Source organism: Hibiscus syriacus, unplaced genomic scaffold (genome assembly GCF_006381635.1).
Source record: "Hibiscus syriacus cultivar Baekdansim isolate YM2019G1 unplaced genomic scaffold, ASM638163v2 tig00010927_pilon, whole genome shotgun sequence".
NCBI classification, from domain to species: domain Eukaryota; kingdom Viridiplantae; phylum Streptophyta; class Magnoliopsida; order Malvales; family Malvaceae; genus Hibiscus; species Hibiscus syriacus.
Genome location: NW_024062238.1, coordinates 660170 through 672090, shown reverse-complemented (window position 1 = coordinate 672090; position 11921 = coordinate 660170). Strand labels below are relative to the sequence as shown.

The 11921-nt window shown below is 36.5% G+C and overlaps 1 pseudogene; it reads right to left on the bottom strand.

Moving 5' to 3' along the window:
* Positions 1–3391: 3391 nt before the first annotated feature.
* On the bottom strand, positions 3392–6746 carry LOC120204459 (annotated as a pseudogene).
* Positions 6747–11921: the final 5175 nt, after the last annotated feature.

Genomic DNA, 11921 nt, shown 5'->3' with positions numbered 1-11921 from the left:
ACATCAAAAGGACATTGCTCAATCTTTGTAGGGGCTTTATGCCTTTGTCCGAAAATATAAATTGCATCTGATGTTGGACTGTTAGCAGCAGGTTTATCAACTTCAACATTCCCAAACATTCTTCAAAATCCCAAACTCTTGAACTTGTGAAAAAGACACTACTCCAAGATAAATTCTTGTGAAGATCATACTTAGGCTCAAAGCCATCAGTCTTTGTTCTTTTTTCATGTTGCTTTAGTTCTTCTTTCGAAGCTATAATTAACCTTAAGACATAAGCACTAAATTTTTGTGGTGCTAAAAGATAGGTGATCATGTTCCTACCAAGCTTCAGTATAGTGGCACTAGAGATTCTTCGCTCACTACCTTCATCTGCATTAAATGTACCCATCAAATTGAGATGAAGAGAATCAAGAATTATAACGTTAGGAAAGCCATTCCAAATGGTTACAGATAATGTACCCGGATCCCTATCAACTAACTCCAAGGGAGGCCTCAGATTTCCAGAATAGGTAATTAAAGATGATACCTCAAGTAGACCAGTAATAAAGACTCTCCCACTATAATGAGTAGCAATCTTTCTTTCAACTATCAAATCCATCTCGTCAGTTCTAATCTGAAATTCTAGGCAAAACATGCTTTCATACAAAAACAGAATTACTGTTGTATGAAGACTTTGATAGGCATTAAGCTTTGATGTTGCTATGTAATCTTTCATAGCTCGAGGAACAGGAGTCCATTTGCTATAGATTAATACAAAAACATAGTAGTAAATCTGATGTGGACTACAAAAAGGTAGGTCGATGTTGTCCATATCATAAACACTGAGATTGCTCCATATACCCAAATTTAATAGAGTAGAAAGCATAAGGAGCAACCTTTTATTCACACTCCAATTCTTAGCAAAATAAATTATACTCCTTCCCATCAACAAAAGTCTAAACACATAAAGATATAAAATTTCAACATGTTCATTGACATCCCTAAACATCTTAGAACAAATTTCTCTAAACGTGGATGGAACTAGATAGTTGAAATTATTTGAGTTACCCACAGAAAAATCAACTATGAAGGGCGTAAAAGTGGCAATTTGAACTGATGTAGGGAAACTTGGCTTCTCAAACCGTGGAACAACTCTTAATGGTTGCTTCCCATGGCATTCACGATGTAGGAACTTAATAGCAAGAACATCAGAAGGGGCAGTTGCAATTGAAATGGCGTATGCTCCAAAGTTATCTATCGGAAACTCTTCCAAGATACTAATTGTATCCAAAACAGCACCATTTTCTTCTGTTATAGGAAGATCAAAACCAAACAACGTACGTTTTCCACTTGGTTCAGATATTATCTATTCCAGCTTTTGTTCTTCAGACCACTCACGGTCGGAACCAATTTCCAAGTGTTGGGTACTAGTGATGGATGACATTTTATCACACTTGACACCCATCATTTGTGCCTTCGATTGCCACAGGTAAAGACTCCATTTCAGGGTTGTTTTGGTCTTGCTCCACCGTCTTTCCTGTCAAGACCCTTAGAATCTGCTCGAAATAACCCTTATTCTTTGCAATCCTTGTCTCCTAGTACTGATCTTGCTTACCAGCTTTGATAATTCGTCAATCTGGTTTTGAATTGCAGAAAGAGCAGAGGATTCAGTCATTGCTTTGCCAGGAGTTGTGGCTCTGGATACCAATTTGTTATGACCCAAGAGAATCGGAGAAGAACGAGAATTGAAGGAATAGAAATAGAGATTAAGAGAAGAAGATTTAAAGAAGAAATAGAGCTTGAAGAAGAGAATAATTTCATTCAATTTTCAGATGATTTCCTCTTGGTTTAGTACATGTTTTATTTGTTAACATTGTACCAATTCTAACCAATTTACCAGCTGGCAGTACAGCTGTCTAACAGAATTCTTTCTCCTGCAGGTGCTGTTGGCATGATTCCTTCCCCTGATTTAGTCCATCAGGTAAGTGACTAAGCCCTTATAATTTTGTATTCCCAATTACCCTAATTTTCTCAATTGAAATCCCTAACCCTACTTTCAATTCCCCCAATTCTCCCCTGCCTTCTCCGACTGTTTCTATATCTCTACTACTCATGACAGACGATCGATCCAATTGCAACGCAAACTACCTAATTAGGACCTTTTTATTGAATAAAATAGCATTTCTTCACCTTCAAGAGTTTCGACAGACCATCGCAGTCGAAAATCAATCTTTCCCTAATTATAGAACAGGTAATGACAAATATATCTAAGATTTTATAAATACCTTATTTCATCACATTTTTCTTCTAATTTTAGCATCACGATATCAAAACTATTAATATCCCAAATTCGGAATTTCTTGTCTTTACTTCAATAAATCAAACTATTAAGAAACTACATGCCCAAACAACCATCCGACAATTCAACAAAACGTACGCGCACACAAACAAAAAACTCAACTGATAGTACAAACCAGAGAAAACAGAGCAATACAAATGCCAAACATCAAAAGAAAAAGAAATATCATTAAGCCACAATGACATAATTATTGTTTTTTTTTTTTTTTTGAATTAAAAAGTTGAAATTGAAGGCATTACCCAAATTTATTTTCCGTTTCATCTATTTATCCGACATTTTTCCACCAAAAACTTTCTCTCAGCCTCAGTAAGAGGTGCCCCCTGAGTCCTGCCCCTCAACAACTTCTTCTTAGCCTCTAATTTCGGATCCTCGGTACCCTCCAGTGACTTCACCTACACTCATGGTCCAATCGACTCGGTCCGAACGGTGAGTACTTTGGCTCTCTCAACCCAATGGCCCTCACTGTGGGGCTGCTCTTGTGTTACTGAATCGAAAATCGAAGGGCAAATCGGAGTGTGTCGGCTTTAGCTGATCAAGGGACGACGGGGGTCGATACCTGGTTTCTGCTTTTAATTTGGGTTAGGACTGGACTTAGTTTTCTGAGTGTCTGGGAAAAGGGACCGTGGTGGTTGGAAGGAATAATGGTCACGGAGTTTTGAGGTGGAAAGGTGGTGCGTGAGGAACCCCACGGCTGTGAAGAGTGGCGGATGTTTTTGGCGTGAGAGATGCGTTAGGACCATGAGGACAGTTAGGGTTTAAGGTGTGTGTTTTGACTAACAAACAAGAAAGGTATTAAGCTTGAAGGTTGTTAAATTGGCCAAATTATCCGAAGGCGCCTGTAATATAAGGTTCAAATCAATTTAATCCCTTTATTATATAATTTGATCATTTTAGTCCATCATTTTGAAATGTATAATTTATTCATTTTAGTCGAAATCATACAACTTGATCATCTTGTAAAGAAATGTGGAAGATGCATATAACAAACAATATTTAAAAACTGAAAATACACATTTGTAGAAATGATTACAATTTCGGCAACAATCTTTGGAACAGTACAATACTGGATATTCAAATCAACAAACACCTATTCCATATAATCAAACTCATGTTTTCTACTTCTGGACTGTGTATTGTTGCATCATTGATAGATGGAATAAAATACAAAATTGACTCTCTGTTATCAACTAATACTTGTATGCTTTAGTATGGTTAAAAAGCAACAAAACATGATTTCTTGCCGCTGCATTCTCAAGATCCCGACATGTACGTGTACCTCGTCTGCACTCCGATTATAAGCTCCACAATTTTTCCTGCCAAAAGTTCAAACATATTAGTTTCTTGCTAGATTAGTTTGATCATGGAAGTATATAATCAATAGATTAAAAGGAAAGGATCTGTCCGATGCACCTGTTAGAGTCCCAATTAATGGAACCGGCTCCATAGCCTCTCCGTGGCTTCAAGCTTTTGCCTAAAGAACAGATATGCACTAATTTGTTGAGTTTCTTACTTATACAAAAGGTATCAGCAAACGAACGACATATATTACCAAGTAACTTCGCAATTGATATACTTTATCAGTTACCTGGTATAGTTGCCAAAGAATGGTTCTCTCATGAGGTAAAGTGCCCACAACAGTTTCCGTCGTTTGACCTGGATCATACAGTCTGTATCAGCATAGCTATAATTTTAGTAAGAATATTAATTATTAAGCAATGCTGATGACTGATCTAAAGACTCTTAACCTCATCCTTTTCAGAGGCAGAAAGATGGAACTTTTGCACCCTTTCAACCCTCCCAGATTTTGTAACATGAGATAGAAAGACTTGTCCAACGAAGTCCACAAACAGAGAAAGAAACCAAGGAATCCAAGACCTAATTCCATATTTCTGATGAACAAAACATATATAAGCGGTCTTGTAATAAAAAGGATCTCCCCCAGAATAAATAAAGCTCCGTTAACGCCCTTCTCCGACAAAATCATGGAAAGAGTAGGTCTTTTAATAACTGAAGCTGCAAAAGGAATAAAATGCATAAATTAGCAGGCTTCTCCATCATCAATTCCCACAATTAGTAACATATCGTGAAATATTAAGTAAATAATCACTTGGGGGCTCCATAATTGCACGCTGTTGTGTAATTCTCCGGATCCATGTAGGGTCGGATGACGTCCTAGCACTCTCTCCAAACCTGCTCAAAGCAGACAACGCCCTTCCTTCAAAAGACCATGGTTTTTGCCCATGATTGTTCGGTAACCAACCAGGTCCATGATGATGACCTCCAGGTCCAGCAAAACCTCCAATACTATGTTGTGAACTTGTATCGTCCGAACCTTTTTCAACATTTGGTGTCTCTCCTCCATGAAGAAGCATTTTATATCCACTATTCCAGAATAAAGCTAATCTAACCATCACCCTACATCAAGTACAAAAATTATTAGGCAAATGCATACTGCCAAATATTTTAGGAAGATAAGCCTAGGCGAAGATTTAAAGTTTCATACATCATATAATCGGAGGTTTCTTACTTGATAGCTTCTGTAACAGCAATGAAATTCCATTTCTTATCACCATAGTAATGCTCTGCAACAACTTCAATTAATGTTTCCAAGTCCTTCAGTGCCGATATGCACAACCCATAAGGGAATGATGAAGGGTCAACAGAGCCAGGTTGCCTCCCGGAAGGAGCAGTATCGATTATATGCTCGTTGAGGGCAGTGATTATCCCCAAAAATGCAGTTACTGCATAGATTTAACAAATAATTCAATAGGTTAAAAAAGTAGAGCAGTCTATGAAAAAGATAAATACAACTCAATCTTCGCACTGATTGGTACAAGCCAAGGGGGCAAATGAAGGAAATGAGGAGGTGCTACATTTAAATAGACCCTATAAGGAAGTAATTAAACGCCACGTGTAACAGGTTAATTCATTTCTTTTAAATCGAGTAGATGATTACTTTTAAAACAAGTAGGGGTCAAGGGAGGGAGAACTCTTATCAGTTTCTAAGCTATCAAGAAACAGCCAATGTTACCAAAGTTTCACAAAACCTGCTTCTGGCCCTATCTCTGAAGTAGAAAACCGTTCAGGAAGAAGCCACGTCAATCCCTGCACAACAATTTTCAATAACAGCATAAGATAGTCTGATTTCACACACGATCAAAAGCAGTCACTCACTAATTGTTGCCCGCACTTCCAAGCACTTTCGTAACCAAAAAGGATAATATAATCCAAATACTCGACCTATATTTCATAGTCCATAGAAGAAGAATAAACCTCAACTATGGAGTTGGAACGTATAGTATGCACAACTGCAAAAGAAATAATCTATCTTCTCGGAGATGCAAATCGAAATCTCCCAAAGATAATCATCATTCTAACCCACATAATAACCTATCGTTTTTACATTTTAGCAGTAATGTGTTTCCACGTTCAATATCTGAAAAAACACAAGTAAAATTGGATATCTTTTCTTCCTCTTTTAATTTTATATTAAAAGAGATGCCCTTCACTTTTCATCTCATTATTTGCAGAGGAAAGATGGAGGAGGCAGTATCCAGAATTTACATCAGCATAAAGCACCCACTCTAAATCAAACAAAAAATAAACTATGGATAAAAACATAGAAGCATAAGCAGAGATAATAAATTCAATCCACCTAAACATTAAAAAAATAGATTTATAAGTCATTTAGCAAAAAACATATAGTAAAAGATATCAAAAATAACCTTCCCAAACAAGGAAAACAAAAGTTGACCTTATAAAACTTTAGAAAGATTAAAAAAAAATGATACAGGCTTACATTAGCAAGAGACTCCAAAGAGTGTACATAGTCTTTGTTCCTCCTAACCCATGTCTTATAAGCCTCCATCGATGCGCACACACTTTATCAAAAGAAGAAGAATCAAAGTTATCAAAACCCTAGCTCGTTCAGCCACTCCCAAGCCAATTCAAACTCAATCTTATCCAAATTTGAAGATTTGGAAGAAACCCAGATCAGCAAGTACCCAATCAACGAACCCCTCTTCAGCAATTCAACCGTAGGCCCGAATCTGCGGAGGGAAATGGAAGAAAATTCACGATAAGTTGAAGGGGGATACGAGGTCTGCCTCGTAGTTGGTAGCTAAAATTGGGTGCTGATCCCAAAAGGGTTAAAGATTGGATGATGTTGAATCAGAGTTAAGGGTTTGGATATGAAGTGGGAGACCTGGAATTTTAGCGGCAGGGCATTGAGGTAATGAAAGAAGCAGAGCCAGAGGGGATCAGTGAGGATAAACTCAGAAGAGACAAAGAGGGAAAGGATAATCAGCCCAATAAGTCATTGACTTTCACAAAATCATGAATCTCCCACATCATATACACACTAAACTAAAGAGATCATGCCAACTTCTTTTTTTTTTTTTTTTTTGGATATCAGATCATGCCAACTTCGTTGTATGATTACTTGTGTTTTTATAGTTTTTTTTTTTTTTTTTTTTTTGAAAAATTAGGTGATAAAGTTGGTTGATTTAAGATGTAGGGTTTTGATATTGTTGTTAAAATGTATTTTTTTAGAATATAGATTAATATTTTAAATATAGAATTATAAATTAAAATATTTAGATGATCTTTAAATTATTTATTAAAATAATATAAAATATTGATTTAAATTATAATAAAAATATAAAAAATTATTTAAAACAAATGAATTTATAGTGATTTTATCTCAAGCATTTCTTGGTTAAATTAAGTAATTAAAGTTATTATTTTGGTGAAAGTAGATATTAAAGTATTTTTTTAGTTAAAATATGTACCTAAAGTATATTATATTTTTCATCTAAATTTTAAAAAGTTAGCATATGAAATTAGTTAAAAATATTTTAGGTACTCAAATGAAAAATATAATATACTTTAGAGAAAATAACCTCAGTGACCAAAATCCCATATAATATACGATTTTAACCAATTTTTTTCGGATTTGCCAAAATGACCAACAAAATCGCAATGTGATCGCTAATTCGCAACGCGATCTCCATTATCGCAAATCAGTTTCCAGATTCGCAACGCAATTATGACTATCGCAATGCGATTTTCCAATTTCGCGTTGCGATTTTCCCAATTCGCAATGCGAATAAGAAAATCGCAACGCGAATTTGGAAAATCGCAATGCGGTACTGACTATCGCAACGCGATAATACAAAATCGCAACGCGATACTGACTTTCGCAACTCGATACTTAATTTCGCAACTCAATACTGACTTTCGCAACGAGATAATACATAATCGCAATGCGATTTTCAAAGCGCCATTAGTATAGCAAAGCGTATTTTATTTTCAAATTCCAAACACGAATATTAATATATTGGAACACTGAACCGTCCACAGTATATCCCGTAATCGCAACTCATAACCTAAAACCTAAAATCACAACTCAGTCTCATCTCCATCTCTCACTCTCTCACCCATCTCCGACGAAATCCGTCCCCATCTCCAGCGAAATCCGTCTATCTCCATCTCTCAGAGCCACCCTCACAATCAGAAATGGAAAATCAACCAAATCAACCACCGAGGGTTAGTTTTTTTAATTATTTTCTTTTTTGAAAATTTTGCATTATTATTAGGTTTTTCATATTGAAATTGATGATAAGTTTACTGGTAATTTCAATAATAGATTAACCATTTCACTTAGATTGCTTATTAAATCAACCGAGAATCGCAACGCGAAATGAAAATCGCAACGACAAAATCGCAACGCGATTTTATTCTCTCGTTGCGATAGTCAAATTCGCGTTGCGATTGTCATTTTCGTGTTGCGATTTTCATTTTCAGAAACTATTCTTCTTCTACAAATTGAAACTTGAATGAATTGCATTACTTCAACCAAAAAACAAAGACAAATAAGAAATTCACAGTGTTGCAAATTTAAGTTTGAAGAATAAAACTACTCTTTATGTTTATTATTGTTTTTGGTATATCTTCACAGTGTAGTTTTTGGTATATCTAACTTAGTATGTTTATTGTTTTTGTAGAACTTTTATTCGGCTCAATTGACCTTAAGAAATAAAGTCAGCCTGGCCAAAACAATTGCGTCGAAGCTTTCACCTGCACAAAGAAAAATGTTTGAGGATACTTGCTTCGGGCCATGGCTGAAAGTACAACATCCCGGTGGAGATGCGATGTTGACACACCTGTTTCTTCAAACCATGACTAGGGATCTACCAGATACTATACAACGTCGTGATGAAGAGATATGGTTTGATTTTCCACCGGCGTATACGTGTTTTGGGCGGGAGGAGTTTTGCTTAATCACCGGTCTACGCTTCGGACACGATGATATAGGTCGGTACACTAGACACATTACCCGCCCATCATGGTTATCCCGGGTTTTTCCTGAGCTGGAGAGGCCGAATCTACACGTGGAAGACCTGATGATATTATTGAATAAGAAAGATGGTTTTACTCGGATGGATGACGTCGATGTTGTCCGAGTATGCCTTCTAATACTTTTGCATGCCGGCGTTTTAGGCAGAGAGGCCAGACAACCTATTCCGAATGATCTAATCAAATTGGTAGAAGACCTAAATGCGTGGAACCTGTTTCCATGTGGCTCGTATTTATGGAAAGCTACATGGAATAAGTTATCGTCTGCCTTGGATGATCGAAAAAGTTTGCATGGCGATGGTTCCAAATACACTTTGACAGGCTTTATTTGGGCCTTTAAGGTAAGAATTTTTATATAATGTTTCCAAATTATAAGTAATTATTTAACAATTACTAATGTTTGTTATTATATTGTTTGTAGATTTGGATATTTGAGGCCTTTCCCGCCATGAAGACATATGCAATAAAAACTTCAAGTGATATTCCCATGGCTATTTCTTGGAAGAGGAAACGGACCTTGCAATGGGAAGATTTACTACGGTATACGACAATAAATAATGTAAGTTAACATAAATACTACCATATGTTTATAAACAAGTTATTACTAGTACACGTTTAACTTTGTTTGAGCTTTTATATTGTTAGGAGGCCAACACTCCATTACAGAGGCTGACACCCACGGAAGCTGAGCTTGCCACTGATTGGTGGCAAGCTAGTAAGCGTTTTTTTGATGGCACGGATGATGAGCAGCCTCCACTTCGGGAGCCATCACCTCACCCAGAGCTATCACCTCACCCAGAGCCATCACCTGATCGACCCGACTATACACCTCCACAACGACAGCCATCACCTATTCTATCAAATCATCGAGCCTCTTCTCCACCATCACCGCAAGATAAGCGACCGTCAAAGATGACACGACGTTTATCTCCTTGTTCTCCACCTCCACAGGATGAGTTAGGAGAGTTACGTGATGAGGTCAATGCCTTGCGTGAGGAGGTCGGTACTTTACGCAAAGACGATGGTGCATGGCGTGTTGAGGTGTCTACTTTATGCGATGAGGTAGCCGCTCTACGTGAGATGGTAGTATCATTGCAAAATGAGGTTCATACTCTATGCAACGAGGTAAGTTTAAGATTTTTCATATTTAACTTGATGATAAATTTACTCGTAATTTCACTTAGATTAACCATTTCACTTAGTCGGTTGCTGCCAATACTGCTAAACTGTTTTTGTTAGTATTTGTTTTTGGTTTTGTTTTTGTCTTTTGGTTGAAGTAATGCAATCCATTCAAGTTTCAATTTGCAGAAAAAGAATAGTTTACTTTCGCAACGTGAAAATGACTATTGCAACGCGGAAATGGCTATCGCAATGCGAAATGAAAATCGCAACGACAAAATCGCAATGCGAAATGATATTAAACAAGTACAAATATGTTACACAAACTCAACGATGATCGGGCCGCTAAAAAAATTAATACATAAATCAGTAAATAAACAGACATGATATTAAACAAAGACAAATATGTTTCAAACTTGCATTGTATTCACCCAAGTCATTATTCTATCATAGTTCACAAAATGCATCAGATAACATTCCAGAAGTAAGCACTTATATAAACATTTAAAAGGACAACATATATAAACATTCAAGAAGAAGAATAGTTTACTTTCGCAACACGAAACTTACTTTCGCAACGCGAAAATGACTATCGCAACGCGGAAATAGCTATCGCAATGCGAAATGAAAATCGCAACGACAAAATCGCAATGCGAAATGAAAATCGCAACGCGAAACACAAATCGCAACGCGAAATGAAAACCGCAGTTGATTTTTATCTACATGAGCGGAGCCAAGGGTGTTACACTGACATAAGCAAACTCAACGATGAGATATATTTGTTGCTTAATCGGTCTTGGTGGGGTGTGTTATTAGGGGTTGAAGACAGTGGCTATTTCGATGGGGAGGTAAGTCTTATATTTGACTTATATATGATTTTGATTAATTTTTTTAAAATTTAATGTAATTCACTAATATATGTCTTTTTTTGTAAAACAGCATATCGATGCGTGGGTGTCACGTCTTCTAATAATAAGGAAGCTTAGGAAAAATAAAAAAATTTGCGATATACAATAATGCCTGCGGCTTTTCACACAGTTCACTTGAAGAATCAATGAGATGAATCATTTTCATTGGGCAATGGACAAGCTAAACTTTATCCTGCATTGTGGGAGGTCGATAAGGTTAGTGCTTATTTTTTAAATTTTTTAAAGGTGTTCATAAATAAGTGCGCAAATAAATGAATTATTACTTATGATTGCAGGTGTTTATCCCTGTTTTGGAACGTCGTCATTGGCTTCTCGTCCAACTTCAGCTCCCATCCCTGAAGATAATAGTATATGACAGCATGATAAATTACATATCACTGTCTGATTTGAGAGATATTATCAAGGGATGGTGCTCTCATTTGGCTAAATTCTTGGATGGGATTAATTATTGGACTCATTCTGGACACAAGAAGCCAAAGAAGTTCAATGTCACAGTTGTCAGAGACGAGACCGTGCCACAACAATTGCCGGGAGCCAGAGGGGATTGTGGTCCTCTCGTATGCATGTGCTTGGTGCGTTTGACGACGGGAAGCACAGAGTTTCTACCTCCCACCGATAGAGATAGAGCTGCAGTAGGCTTGTGGTTTCGGTATTATATGGCTAGAGCGATATATTCCAGACGCTGCCTACCTGCATCCGCGTTATGAAAGTATCCATTGTTAATTGGTAAGTCAAATGCAAGTTTTGTTAACATATATACTCCTTTTGGTTTGAAAATGTTTGGTTAAGTACCTATAATTCAATAATTTGCTGTTTGTAGGTTTTAGATGTGTAGGAAGTCTTGTTTGAGCAAATGTTTGGTTTTTGCAGGTTAATCCTAAAGTGAGCTGCGTGAAATGGATGTACGGGTGCAAAAGTTGATTCATTAATTCAATAATTGATGAGGAAATAAGAATTATTATTATTTTTTATTGTTTAATTGATTTGTAAAAAATGATTTGTAAATATTGATTTGTTTATTTGGTGTGTACATAATTCTTATTTGTGCTTGTTTAATTGATTGAAATGTAATAGTTGATTTGTTGATTTTCAATCTGCATTATGTTGAAGGCAAAACAGACTATCGCAATAGGAAACTGACTATCGCAACGAGAAATCGCAATGCGAAATGAAAATCG